Source organism: Cherax quadricarinatus, chromosome 84, assembly GCF_038502225.1.
Source record: "Cherax quadricarinatus isolate ZL_2023a chromosome 84, ASM3850222v1, whole genome shotgun sequence".
NCBI lineage: Eukaryota > Metazoa > Arthropoda > Malacostraca > Decapoda > Parastacidae > Cherax > Cherax quadricarinatus.
Genome location: NC_091375.1, coordinates 13,225,145 through 13,239,970, shown reverse-complemented (window position 1 = coordinate 13,239,970; position 14,826 = coordinate 13,225,145). Strand labels below are relative to the sequence as shown.

Genomic DNA, 14,826 nt, shown 5'->3' with positions numbered 1-14,826 from the left:
ACTTGGGTTGAGAGAAGTACTCGGGTCACTCAGGTTTTGATAAGACACATGTGTAACAGTTAGGTATCTATTCCGAAAAGTTTCGCCTACGCAGTAGGCTTCTTCAGTCGAATACAGAGGAGCTTGTAGAGGCAGTAGAGATGTGAAGACGATATGATCAGTCCATCACCCTTGAAGACGTAGTGTTGGTGGTCAGTCCCTCAGCCTGGAGTTTTGTTTCATAGTCTGGAGCAAAGTATACCATTTTCGTATTCACTGAGTTTTGGTCACGAATTGAAGGTAGTAGGATGTAATTGATATTTCAAACCATCCTCGCAAATTGTACGTGGATTTCTCGCCTACGGTTTCGAGTTCTCTCTGACCATAAAAAAAAATTATAACATTCCATACAGGAATAAATGAAATACGTATAAGATAAAGACGAGAGAATAATGTAAGCCACACACTGGGTGTACCACAATGTATCTGATAAAATAGTGTCTCCATTGCACAATACGCTGACTATCTTAGAATTTACATATCTATCACCATATTAGCCAGAGAATGACCTGAAGGTTTCCCTACGTATGCCACCTCCAGAATACAAGTTTAATAAAGCTTTGCTAATTTTTAATTGGGTTACCCCTTCGAGAGGGTGAACTGATGCTGAAGAGCTCCTGATTTTGCACAAGGATTTCGGCCTAGCAAATGTAGACATCTTAGTGCCTCCGCTAAGTGCCCAGATCAACCAGGTGGATATGTAGGCCAGCGGGCTGCCAGCAAGGTAGCCTGGTTGACCAGGCAAGCAACAACCAAGCCTAGCCCAGGGCAGGGCTGAGGAAGTAGAAAATAAAGCCTTCAAATGCATATCAAGACTCAAAGGTAACCTTTCCTCAGATAATGACTGAAATACTGTGCATACTACGGGTTTTCAAATAACTAAATATTTACTTATATTCTGAAATAAAATGCATTATTATTCCCAGGCGTCGTAAGACCTTGTTTGGATAAAAATTGATATCCTATAACCTCTTTTTTTTTTTTAGTGTTTTAAAAGGTTAAGGTTCCTAACTTTATATTCAAGCTATGAGCAATGTAAAAAAAGGCATGTAAAAAAATTTAACTTTTTTTTTTTCAGTGGTGGCTGAAGCCTCGGTTAACCTAGTCACAAATTATCAAATGAATTGTAATTCAGTCAGATCAGTCTATGAAGGTACACACATACTTGTCTCGGTATATAATTATAGTTTGCGGTAAGTACTGGGTATTGCTGCATATATTTTATTTATGTAATAGAATTACCGATGAAATTTTAGATGAATGGACACAGATGCAACTAATTTGACATGGCAGTGTTTCGCCCTCCAGGAGCTTTGTCAAGCCCAGTACATCCAGGGGTTCCCAACCAGTGGTACATGTACCCCCAGGGGTACATTTGTACTTCTCAAGAGGGGTACATAAGCTTCAGAGAATATAATCATGGTGTACATACAGATTTCATTATAAAATATAAAAATACAAATTTAAATATAAAATATAAAAATATAATTTTATTTTTTTAATTAATTTTTAGGGGCACATTTCCCCCTTGATTATAATAATAATTTAGGTTCCCATGTGCCCCTATCAGAATGCCCCAGAGGTACAAAGGAACAAAAAAGATTGGGAACCCATGGTACGTACCCAGTGTGTCCGTGTGTAACTGCTTGACAAAGTTCCTGGAGAGCGAAACGTTGCCACAGTAAAATGTCACATAAGTTGCATCTGTGTCTGTTCACCTAAAAAAAAAAGTTTATGTATATTTGGGTATTAATTGGGTTACGTAGTTCGGTTTTGTGCAAATGGTAAGAAAGTTTTTCCTTTAGCCATTGTCTCCTCTTTTCCGGAGACAGAAACGTTTATCTTTTATCTTATAAATAACGTCGATGCTATCATCCATTCCACGAGAAAAAATAATTGTATATATTGTTTATTCAGGTGATAATAGGCGGAAATAAGAGTACACAAAGAAGAATATAGAAAAATATAGAAGAATGAAACTTGACGTTTCGGTCAGACTTGATTCAAGGCAAACCGAAACGTCATAAGTTTCTATCTCCCATATGAGGGTAATTTGTGTATTGTTCCAGTCGCGGTATTGTGCCTTTTTATTCTTATTAAGGTTTTGCAATGGAAAAGAATTATTTTTTTTGGATAATTAGTAAAGAATCTATATTTTAATAAGTAAATTTAATAATATAACCCAGTTAAATGAATCTTTGACCAGCAGCAGTGCAATTGTTGGGTAGGTTGATTTAGGGATCCCAGGAAGAGGTCGAAATTTACAGATCAAACTCCCGAGTTTCTCCATGTGGCTTATTGACTATTAGGCAAGTTTATATATAAAAATGCGTTTCCCCATGTAAACTAAATGTAGATATCTCCATTGCAGAACACAGTACTAAAGAATTCACATAACACACCCAGATATAAACATTGTCCTATTGTTTTTTTGGTAGCCTAGCATAGAATTTACTATTTAAGATGGTTGGGTTTTCGAAAAAAAAGTGTCTCATAGCCAAAAATTACTGTTTTCTTTGCATAACCTACTTAATATTGAAGAATTTACCCAGTCAACGACTGCTGAGTTCAAAACTCTGGACCAACATCCAGTATTGTCCTGATAAGATGTATGTACAACAGTTGGGTTTCTTCACAGTAGGTTTCTTCAGTCAAATACAAAGCAGCAAGTGTAGTAGTGAAGTAATGATGTAATCAGTCTATCAGCCCTGGAGAAACAATATTGTAGGTGGTCAGTCCCCCTCAGCCTGTAGAAGGGTTCAGCTCCATGGTCTTGCTCATCAATTTTTCAATATTCTTTATTACTTTCAGCATTGTCCTGGCTTATAAATATGAGTAGATGGTATATAGTGGAAGTATAAACATCTCAAACATTTAGTATATTAGATGCAATTTGTTATTTTATTAGCTACAGTAGCACAAATTTTAATTTAAAATGTGTAAATTATTATAATCGTGAGGGGCGCTAAACCCGTAGGATTATACAGTGCATGTGGGGGGTGGAAGGTATTCAGTGTTTAATTCAGGGAACCGGAGCACAGATCCAGTTCCCTAGATCAAGAACCCCTCACCAGCATCAAGAACCTCCCTTTGGGGGACATGGGTGTAAAGAAAACGAATTCAGTCAGTAAACTAGACGGGCCTGAGCATCAAACATCCAAAAGACGACCCTCCAAAATTTACTGCGCAGTGCCGGCCCCGAAAATTTTCGGATACGAGGAAAATAAACATTTACTTAGGCATCACTGTTAAATAAAAATCATTTTGGTGGGGCCGTGGCATTCCACGGAATTAGCATAGCGGCTGGTGTATTATGGCTGGTGTGTGTTTACAGAGTAAGCTCGCACTTCCTCCCAGGGCCCCGAGCAGTGCCACCCACGCTCAGCCTCACACAATTCGCTTCTTTGTCGCTCTCTCCATCTCTTGCTACGGGATTTGTGGGATATTTTTTTCCTCCCAGCTTAGTCATTTGCTGGAAGTTTTTTTAAATGATTCTTTGCTGTGAATGAGCAGTGCATGCTTTGCTAGTTGTGTTGGAAAGGGTTGATTCCTAGCTTCTGGCCCCGCCTCATGCATCTGATCGACTGGTATACTGATTCTTGGCCACCAGAAATGAACAAGTATTCACTTATTTGTACTCACGTGTTTGTCGTTGCAAGGGTCGATTCACAGCTCCTGGCCCCACCTCTTTGCTAATCGCTACTAGGTCCACTCTTCCTGCTCCAAGGGCTTTATCGTACCTCTTATTTAAGTTATGTATGGATTCTACCTCCACTACATCACTCCAGGTAGTGTGTGTAATTTTTGATGGTAGAGTTGTAAGAGTGTAGACCCTAGCCGCTATTGTGATGGAGTGGCTACGAATAATGACGGAAAAAGCTGCTGTGCATTTAAAGTGATCGAGGTCTAAGGACCGAAACGTCTTCAGGAAAAAGTGTTTAAATGCATGCATTTGTTTCATTTCTCTTAATTTGTAGGCAGTCATTTGCCTTATCACTAAACAAGTTCTAAATTACCAAAAGTAACATCGAAGTATTTCTTCTCAAGATTGGTAAATGGTGACGATTGAAGAGGCATATTATAAGGACATTCCAGTGTTTGAAGGCAGCATGAAGTTCAAATTAATCAGAAATAAAATGAATATATTACTACCAAGTGGATATGATCTTATATTCTGTGTTTGTCTTGTGGGGGTTACCACCAAATCTGCACACACAAATCACTCCCTACGAAAGTAAAAGACTGGGCAGGCGATGCAAAATGCCCCCAATAAAAAGTAGGGGGCGCCATTGGTACACTAAGGGAAAACACCATAAGTGTCCGGGGCCCAAAACTGTTCAACAGCCTCCCATCAAGCATTAGGGGAATTGCCAATAAACTCCTGGCTGCCTTCAAGAGAGAGCTGGACAGATACCTAAAGTCAGTGCCGGATCAGCCGGGCTGTGGCTCGTACGTTGGACTGCGTGCGGCCAGCAGTAACAGCCTAGTTGATCAGGCCCTGATCCATCGGGAGGCCTGGTCATGGACCGGGCCGCGGGGGCGTTGATCCCCGGAATAACCTCCAGTCATTGTGGTTGTATACAAGCCACCAGATGCAACCTCACAACAGTTCAAGGAACAGCTACTGAAAATCGATTACTGTTTGGAAAACCTTCCAGCTCCATCCCCAAACATCTTACTGCTTGGTGATTTCAACCTAAGGCATACAAAATGGAAGAATGTAGCAAATAATGTTATAGCTGAAACAATCCCAGGAGGTAGGGCAGATGAAAGGTCACACACACATGAGCTACTAAGTCTCTGCGAAAAACACACCTTAAGCCAGCAGATAGTGGAGCCAACAAGACTAGAAAACACACTTGACCTTATCTTCACAAATAATGAGGACCTGATAAGAGACATAAGAATATCAAAAACAACTAATTCCGATCACAATCTAATCGAAGTCCAGACGTACATGCATAGGGGTCCTGAACAGCAGAATGCATGTACCTGTGAAGGTGTCTTCACAAAATACAATTTCAACAACAAGAACATCAACTGGGACCAGGTAAACCATGTCCTAAACGAAACATGTTGGGAAGATGTCTTAAATGACATGGATCCAAACCAGTGCCTTGAAAGGATCAACTTCCTGGTAGCCAAAGCATGTTCTAGGCATATTCCCCTAAGAAAGAAGAAGAGCAGGAGTAAACTGGAGAGAAAAAGACGCTCCCTCTACAGAAGACGACGAAGAGTCACTGAGCTCCTCAGGAGTGCTAGAATATCTGATACACGAAAGGAGGCGCTGACCAGGGAAGTGGAAACTATCGAACTTAAGCTAAATGACTCTTACAGGAACCAGGAGAGGCAGGAGGAGCTTAAAGCTATTAGTGAAATTGAAAGAAATTCAAAATATTTCTTTTCATGTGCCAAAAACAAGGCAAATACCACATCTAGTATTGGGCCCTTACTCAGACAGGATGGGACTTACACAGATGACAACAAGGAAATGAGTGAAATATTGAAATCCCAGTACGACTCTGTGTTTAGTGAACCACTAATCGGTCTGAAGATCGACGACCCAAATGATTTCTTCATGAATGAGCCTCAAAACTCCATAAATGTATGCCAGATTTCCGACATTACCCTAACTCCGATAGATTTCGAAAAAGCCATTGACAACATGCCTATGCACTCAGCCCCGGGCCCAGACTCGTGGAACTCTGTTTTCATTAAGAACTGCAAGAAACCCCTCTCGCGTGCCCTAAGTACACTATGGAGGAGGAGCTTGGACATGGGTGAAATTCCACAGTCACTTAAAACAACGGATATAGCCCCACTCCATAAAGGTGGCAGCAAAGCATTAGCTAAGAACTATAGACCAATAGCTCTGACGTCCCACATCATAAAAATCTTTGAAAGAGTGCTAAGAAGCAGGATTGCAAATCACTTGGATTCCCAAAATCTGCACAATCCAGGGCAACATGGGTTCAGGGCAGGTCGCTCCTGCCTCTCACAACTACTGGATCACTATGACATGGCCTTGGATGCACTGGAAGAAAATCAGAATGCAGATGTAATATACACAGACTTTGCAAAAGCATTTGACAAATGCGATCATGGCATAATAGCCCATAAAATACGTGCTAAAGGAATAACTGGGAAAGTGGGGAGATGGATCTTCAACTTCCTAACAAATCGAACACAAAGAGTAGTGGTCAACAGAGTTAAATCGGAGGCTGCCATAGTTAAGAGCTCTGTTCCACAAGGCACAGTACTCGCCCCCATCTTATTCCTTATCCTCATATCAGACATAAACAGAGATATACACCACAGCACCGTATCATCCTTTGCGGATGATACTAGGATCTGCATGAGGCAGTCATCTGCTGAGGACGTGGTTAACCTCCAAGAAGATATAAACAAAGTTTTCCAGTGGGCAACGGTAAACAATATGATGTTCAATGAGGACAAATTCCAACTACTCCGCTATGGAAAACTGGAGGAGATAATAACTAGAACAGAGTATACTACTGACTCCGGCCATACAATAGAGCGGAAAAATAATGTAAGGGACCTGGGAGTAGTAATGTCTGAGGATCTCACTTTCAAGGATCACAACAGTGCCACGATCGCACGTGCAAAGGAAATGATAGGATGGATAATGAGAACTTTCAAAACGAGAGATGCCAAGCCCATGATGATCCTTTTCAAATCACTTGTTCTCTCTAGGCTGGAATATTGCTGTACATTAACATCTCCATTCAAAGCAGGTGAAATCGCAGATCTAGAGAGTGTACAGAGATCCTTTACTGCACGTATAAGTTCTGTCAAGCACCTTAACTACTGGGAACGCTTGGAAGCACTTGACTTGTACTCGTTGGAACGCAGGAGGGAGAGATATATCATAATCTACACTTGGAAAATCTTGGAAGGAATGGTCCCAAATCTGCACACAGAAATCACTCCCTACGAAAGTAAAAGACTGGGCAGGCGATGCAAAATGCCCCCAATAAAAAGTAGGGGCGCCGTTGGTACACTAAGGGAAAACACCATAAGTGTCCGGGGCCCAAAACTGTTCAACAGCCTCCCATCAAGCATTAGGGGAATTACCAATAAACCCCTGGCTGCCTTCAAGAGAGAGCTGGACAGATACCTAAAGTCAGTGCCGGATCAGCCGGGCTGTGGCTCGTACGTTGGACTGCGTGCGGCCAGCAGTAACAGCCTAGTTGATCAGGCCCTGATCCATCGGGAGGCCTGGTCATGGACCGGGCCGCGGGGGCGTTGATCCCCGGAATGACCTCCAGGTAACCTCCAGGTAACCACTACCACCGTCAGTTCGGCTGCAACCATTGCCACTACCACGTGTCCAGAAATACTGGGAAGGTAGGGGATTCGAATGCTAGATTTATATTTTCTCTCGATGTTCTTTTTAGACACTGCAAGTGTCTATTGTGGGAAAATTCTCTTCTCTTCCTACTAGGGCATGTGAAGCCAGGACTCACTCAGGAGTACTTCTCTGTGGGAAAGTCCAAGAGACACCTGACCTTTTACAACTTTTCTTGTATCGTGTACTTTGGGCACAGAAAGTGCATCATTAGGTCATTTGAGAGGCATTGGAGTTGTCTCAGTAGTTTGTAGTGCTTGATCATTCCCCAGGATGCAACCCACGACGATCGACTAACTCCCAGGTACCTTTTTACTGAAGGTTAACAGGGACAGTGGGTGTAAGGAGACTCGCCCATATGTCTCGCCCTGCAAGCTTGCATTGAAAACATGACCATCTTGAGCATATGGTGACAAATTATGCAAGACTAGGTACTCAATGATGCCTCCGAACACAAAGATGAAAGCACACGTGCGACCTTAATTTTTAAAGTGGAGGACGGGTAAGCCAGTGGAAGTCCTTGGCTAGATGACCAAAAGCTCCAGCTGTGGGTCATCATATGACTAAGACCAGCGTCAGGAAACGCTTGTCCCGTTTCCTGACCAACCTTACCTAACTTAATACGTGGAAAAGTCTCCACTGAAGCATAAACGATTTTTAGAAGTTAAGGAGAGACGTTTTGTTTGTAAACATTACCAAGATCTATGCTGCCGGGCTCATAGAGTAACCTTTCACAGGGACCAGTAGGCCTAGTGCAGTGCTCCTTCTTACGTTTTTGGGTCTTCAGGGTCATCCCTCCTTTAGGAGTGGCCAGAGGTGCCAGATCAACCACGTTGAGATGGTGCCCCACAGCCCCACATATCCAACAGCAGCAGCCTGTGACCAGGCAAGCACCAGACGAGCCTGGCTCATGGCCGGGCTGCGGGAGTAGAAAGAATCTCTGAATTCATCGGAGATATCCCCAGGGAGGCCACTCACCTAGGGAAGTTACTCCGTCTTTTAGAAGTGCCAGGTCGGGCAGGTTGTGCCACAGTGAGCTCACTGAAGAGGCGCTCTTAAAACAAGGGTACCTCTTCATCTCTTCGTTTGATCTTAAAAAAACACTTAGTTTGTTTTTCCTCTTGTGTTTCTGTTTGTAGCTAGCACTCCAGAGTCTCGTTTTACACACCTGCCATCAAGCGCGCGCGCGTGCATGTGTGTTTGGGGGATGAAGCTGTGTGCGTACGTGTTTGTAGTTGGGCTGCGTGTTTAGGGGTGGGCTGTGTGTGTGTGTGTGTGAGAGAGAGAGAGAGAGAGAGAGAGAGAGAGATAGGGTCAGACACTCCGCTTTTCTCTCGTCGATCAGCGACCCTCTGGCTCTGTTGGCACTGAGTGTCACCGAAGTGCCAAAGTCATTCCCTGGCACTGAGCATTGTTCAGCTAGTGCGTTCACTCCACTCTCATTGTCTTCATCCTCTATGTCTCTCTCCTGCTGCTGCTGCTCAACCCTCAGTCAATATTATGTTGTGTGTTGTGACAGTGTTTCTTATCGTGTGTGTTGTTATAGTGTTTATTATCTTGTGTGTTATAGTGTTTATTATCTGTATGTTGTGATAGTGTCTCCTCTTAATCTTCAGTCTGTAGAGACCATGTCTCTTTAAATCTCTCATGGAGCGATGACAGATTTCTCTCTCCCTCTTGCTCAATCCCCATATTCCGTGGCCAGCTTGGTGGAAGATCTCAGTTTGTTTCTTACCTTTGCTTGACATGTTTGGCCCCTGAAGGGAGGTTCCTAGATGCTGCCGAGGTGCTCTTGATCTAAGAAATTGGATCTGTGCTCCAATTCCTTTTGATCCTAGTCTGAATTCCTTAGTCCCCCCAGGAGTTGTATGATTCCTGCGAGTTTAGTGCTACCCCATTAAAGTAATAATGATAATTTACATGTGTGGGTTCTATGCTGGCGCTGGTAACCCGAGGACTTTTATTGTCTTAATATTTACATTTGTATAACCACACAACAGGGTTTCCTACCCATTCCCCAGTGTATATACGTGGAGAGGTATATATTTCTCGTAGTAGTAGCCCGGAACCTCACCTGCTGTATAAGCGGAGCCCTACATTAGGCAGGAACCTAACCTGCTTGTATAAGCGGGGCTCTAGAATTAGCCAAGAACCTGACTAGATGTATAAGTAGGGCCTGCCTGTATATACACTTGACATATGCGTATCTCTCGTGTATATGTACCGAGAGAATTATCCCTTGGGGCCCCCCTAACCCCTCCCTTCTAGCAAGAGTGCACTCTCATCCGCCCCTTACCCCTAGGGGGTAAAAACTAGGAGATAAAGTAGACCAACGTCAAATGGGGAGGGAAAAAAAGGGAAGTGGGAACCCGCTTAGGGAATAATGAAATCGACTTTCTCGTGCCTGGGGAACTGGAAGCGGCAGCCTAGTCGACGGTGGGTGGGGTTGCTGCTTAGTCGAGGGTGTGCGGGGCAGCCTAGTCGACAGTGTGGTAATGCAGTGAGTGTCCTTCAAGCTGATCTATGGAACCATGGCCTTAGTCATATTTTTGGTGTGTTAGTCCTCGTTGACAGCTGGTTGATTTTGTGGGTTGACTGGTTGATGGTGTTTGTGAGTTGATTGATGACCTTATAAATGATTAATACCCGAGTGCGTACGTAAATTCAATGATTTTTTTGCTTTTCAATATAATGGCGGAGAGAAATCTGGGAATGGACCCATAAATCTAAATTTAAATATATTTAACCAGTTAAATTAGGTTAAATATATTTTAAAATGTTTATATATGTCGGCTGACAGTTTGTAATTTATAAATATATTTCAATTTGTTAATCAACGATTCAGAATTGATTTAACAAATATTTCAACATGATATATATGTCGACTGAGAGTTCGGGGCTTAAATCTGTATAATTTAAGCAGGTTACATCCATGTAACCTTGCCAGTCACCGCTTGTTGCTTCAACGTCAGTCTTGACCTGAATACTGAACTGTCAGTTGACCCCCCAAACCTGCCTAACTTGCAGCCTATCCACCTGCCTAACTTGCAGCCTATCCACCTGCCTAACTGGCAGCCTATCCACCTGCCTAACTTGCAGCCTATCCACCTGCCTAACTTGCAGCCTATCCACCTGCCTAACTTGCAGCCTATCCACCTGCCTAACTTGCAGCCTATCCACCTGCCTAACTTGCAGCCTATCCACCTGCCTAACTTGCAGCCTATCCACCTGCCTAACTTGCAGCCTGTCCACCTGCCTAACTTGCAGCCTGTCCACCTGCCTAACTTGCAGCCTGTCCACCTGCCTAACTGACTACCTGTCCACCTAACTGGCAGCCTATCCACCTATTTACCCAGCTACACTCCAAACTAGCTGGCTAGTTGTCTAGATACCTATTTATCTTACTATCGATGTACCTCTCCACCTTATCTACCTATCTGCCCATCTTATCTACCTTCCCTTAGTCAAATGTTTCTTAGTCACAAGGGTGACTAACGCAGTTTTCAGTTAGGTTTTTCATCATTATTCCTGATGATGTGAACACGTGGCAAATCTACCAGTATTACGTGAGTGAGCCAACGGACCGCCAACAGCAACAACCTGGTTGAACAAAGTCTTCAAGAAAGTTTATCCATAGACTGGATTGTGGGGTAGAAAAAGATAATTAAAATTGATTTCTACAATTTTTTTTTTTTATTATCACACCGGCCGATTCCCACCAAGGCAGGGTGGCCCGAAAAAGAAAAACTTTCACCATCATTCACTCCATCACTGTCTTGCCAGAAGGGTGCTTTACACTACAGTTTTTAAACTGCAACATTAACACCCCTCCTTCAGAGTGCAGGCACTGTACTTCCCATCTCCAGGACTCAAGTCCGGCCTGCCGATTTCTACAAGTACGTGTATAAAGTATACACGCCTAGATGACATCAATGACATACTACTGTATACAAAGCCGCTTGTTATGTTGAGGATTTTGGGCAAATTAGGTTAATTTTGTCCCCCAGGATGCGTCCCACATCAGTCGACTAACACTCGGGTACCAATTTTACTGCTAGGTGAACCGGGACAGCAGGTGTCTTAAGTAAACACGTCCTAATGTTTCCACCCGTACCGAGGATCGAACCACAGACCTCGGTGTTAGCCGAGTGCGCTACCAACCGAGTATGGGTATTTCTATAGGCAAGGAATGGGAGATGACTGACTACCTTCTGCAGAAGAGGAAGATGCCGGAAAGGGGAGGGAAGGGAAAGAATTATTTAATATTTCTGCAGGAGGAAGAGGAGGAGGGGAAAGGAAGGGGCGGGATTTGTGGTTAGAGATGATTGACTTCTTTCTGGGGGGGAGGGGGGGGGAGGGTTGATGGAGGAGGGGGTTGAAAGAGGAGGGGACGGGGATAGTGTGGTGTTATCGACCTTGTTGAAGGATGTGATGTGTTGACTCTTCAAGACTCGGGGGTAGGGCAGCTGGTGAACGAGAGAGAGAGAGAGAGAGAGAGAGAGAGAGAGAGAGAGAGAGAGAGAGAGAGAGAGAGAGAGAGAGAGAGAGAGAGCAATGAAAGCCAACAAATGATGAATTAAGACACGAATAGAATAAGCCTTCTGTGGGGCTTGTCCAGCATCCCAGTGTGACCAGTGTTGTGTCGGTGAGATAGCCATCTACATCCATGTACTTGTGATCTGCATCATGTACTTTCGCCAAGTACCAGGTCAGCCAGGCTGTGATGGATATGTGGGTCAGCAGGCCGCCGGCAGCAACAACCTTGTTGATCAGCCAAACACCAGACAAGCCTAACCCAGGGGTGGGTTGCGAGAGTAGGGAAACTCGAAATTCTTCAAAAGTATATCCAAGGTATATCGTGTATACCCTCTCATTGTGTTGAATCTCTCTGCAGTGAATTGATTCTCTGTATTGAATCTGATTCTCTTCTTGTATCGAAGTTCTCATTCTTTAGGCTCTTCCTCATCGCAGTATTTTAGTCACTGTAGTGTAAGGAAAATTTTGAATTAGACGGTGGTATCTTCTGTCACATATTTGATATTCTAAACCTTGGTTTACAGATAGGTTTGTCTTTCGGTGTTTATAGATTGAAAGTTCACTTTATTCTTTGTTTTAGGGCCAGTAGGCTTACTGCAGTGTTTTTATTTTAAACACGCTGGTCGTCTCCCACCGAGGCAGGGTGACCCGAAAAAAAATCATTCACCATCATTCACACTTGTCAGAGGCGCGCAGATACGACAGTTTAGATGTTACGCTAAACAGCAAATATCCCAGTGTTTTATGCTATTATATTCTTAAACATTAAATTTTTAGGGATTAAATTATTCTCGTCAAGTGAAAAGGTTATTTTGCAACCTTAATGATCCTCGTGTAGTCGATAGACTTCAAACCCCATTAAGCAACCAACCAAAGTTCCATGTTCATGCACCCTAATGATTACACGATTAGTTTTGGTAGTGATTATAATGATTCACACTACCGGATGCGCCCACACGCAAAACATCCTTAACCATGTCCTAGATTCATGTCAAAACCTAAGATACAATCATCACAGCTGAGAAAACGATGATTCAAAATCAGCCTCCGACGGGGAGGAACGGGAGGAGGCGGTGTGTAAGATGCAACTGCACGATGACCCTTGAAGGATGGGAGGGGGAGGGTACCTTGATGCTGGTGCAGGTTTCTTGATTTTTATGAATTGGATCCACTCTACCTTTCCCCGGGTGAAGCCTGGTAACCTCAGTACGATGGATCTCGTGGAAATGGTTTTGGAAAACCGACAAGTTGAAGTGTGAGAGACGTGCAGCATTTGGGAATCTTGTTAGAGCCAGGGCTGTGGAGTCTGCACATAAAACCTTCCACACCGATTCCTTCATTTATGGCACCTCAGACTTCTTTAATTACGTTTTTCCGATTCGACGAGTCCAGCAACCCAAGAATTGCTTCCGACTCCGACTCCACAACCCTGGCTTAGATCCACAGTAAATATCCCCAATGTTGCACAAGTTTCTCAGGATATTTCTCATGGTGAGAGTGACACAGTTGCTGTCTGGTGTAATAGGATCCTTTATTGACAACGTTTCGTCCACACAGTGGGCTTTGTCAAGTCAGATATAGATATGTTTGTGACTTGATAAAACCCACTGTGTGGACGAAACGTTATCAATAATGTATATGACTATATTGCATATGTGGCTCTTTCCTTTACGCCATTACTCTCCAAGATGGATCTAAGCCTGGTTGACCAGGCAAGCACCAGACGAGCCTGGTTGACCAGGCAAGCACCAGACGAGCCTGGTTGACCAGGCAAGCACCAGACGAGCCTGGTTGACCAGGCAAGCACCAGACGAGCCTGGTTGACCAGGCAAGCACCAGACGAGCCTGGTTGACCAGGCCAGTACCAGACGAGCCTGGTTGACCAGGCCAGTACCAGACGAACCTGGTTGACCAGGCCAGTACCAGACGAGCCTGGTTGACCAGGCCAGTACCAGACGAACCTGGTTGACCAGGCCAGTACCAGACGAGCCTGGTTGACCAGGCCAGTACCAGACGAGCCTGGTTGACCAGGCCAGTACCAGACGAGCCTGGTTGACCAGGCCAGTACCAGACGAGCCTGGTTGACCAGGCCAGTACCAGACGAGCCTGGTTGACCAGGCCAGTACCAGACGAGCCTGGTTGACCAGGCCAGTACCAGACGAGCCTGGTTGACCAGGCCAGTACCAGACGAGCCTGGTTGACCAGGCCAGTACCAGACGAGCCTGGTTGACCAGGCCAGTACCAGACGAGCCTGGTTGACCAGGCCAGTACCAGACGAGCCTGGTTGACCAGGCCAGTACCAGACGAGCCTGGTTGACCAGGCCAGTACCAGACGAGCCTGGTTGACCAGGCCAGTACCAGACGAGCCTGGTTGACCAGGCAAGCACCAGACGAGCCTGGTTGACCAGGCAAGCACCAGACGAGCCTGGTCCATGGCTGAGTTTTAGATTCTAAGAGCACCTAGGACTGTGGCAGCACCGTGAAGATTACATAAGTAAGCGGGTTATTTGTGTGCTGTTCCGGTCACGGTATTGTGCCTTTTTGCTCTAACTTGAAGATGGTACATTTTGGATGCACTGCAGCATTGATGAATAAGACACATGTGCACCTCTTCATTATAAAGATATCCAGGTATTGCACAGGTGTCATTGTTCCCAGGTTGACTGTACCGCACAACTTTGCATGTTCGGGCGTCTGCCTGAACACTTTCAGTCTTCAAGGTACAGAACAAAGCATCGAGAATCATCGTCTGATGGTCACGCGGAAAGAACTCTACCTTCCCAGTATCAGTGTGTCATTGAAAGAAAGACAATTTTCCAGATAACAAGAGCGACACCATTGCACTATTGGGCATTATTCTAAATTGTCTTCCCCTTTTCACA

At 44.2% G+C, this 14,826-nt stretch overlaps 1 protein-coding gene across 4 annotated transcripts in view; it reads left to right on the top strand.

Annotated features, from left to right (window-relative positions):
- The window catches only part of LOC128704323 (transcription factor GATA-4), a 331,788-nt gene that overhangs the window by 120,703 nt on the left and 196,259 nt on the right, over nucleotides 1-14,826 (top strand). The gene's annotated exons all lie outside the window — the stretch shown is intronic.